Raw genomic sequence first — 278 nt, 5'->3', positions numbered from 1 at the left:
ACTCTTTTGACTCTTTTAGGAGTTTGAGGAGATAGAATCTGATACATAAGTGTTTCTGGTGTGGTGTATAAGCTGAGATCCTTCTCAAAAAGAAAAACAAAAAGAAATGCTCCTGTCAGTCGCACCTTGCTTTGCCTGCTTCCTTCCTCGCTAGCAAGACTCACACGTTCTGAATCTTAGGGAATCGAAAGAAATGATGTGCCTATGTATGTACTGTGGTGCGGTACAAGTCACTCAATTTACCAAGGCAGACCTGCATCATCGTTCGCAACAAGTCA

At 42.4% G+C, this 278-nt stretch overlaps 1 protein-coding gene across 1 annotated transcript in view; it reads left to right on the top strand.

Annotated features, from left to right (window-relative positions):
* Positions 1–278, top strand: part of LOC110018157 (eukaryotic translation initiation factor 3 subunit C-like) — a 5,962-nt gene that overhangs the window by 2,930 nt on the left and 2,754 nt on the right.

Source organism: Phalaenopsis equestris, unplaced genomic scaffold (genome assembly GCF_001263595.1).
Source record: "Phalaenopsis equestris unplaced genomic scaffold, ASM126359v1 Scaffold000002, whole genome shotgun sequence".
NCBI classification, from domain to species: Eukaryota; Viridiplantae; Streptophyta; class Magnoliopsida; order Asparagales; family Orchidaceae; genus Phalaenopsis; species Phalaenopsis equestris.
The sequence above is the reverse complement of the archived record's forward strand: the minus strand, read 5'-3'. Positions and strand labels throughout refer to the sequence as shown.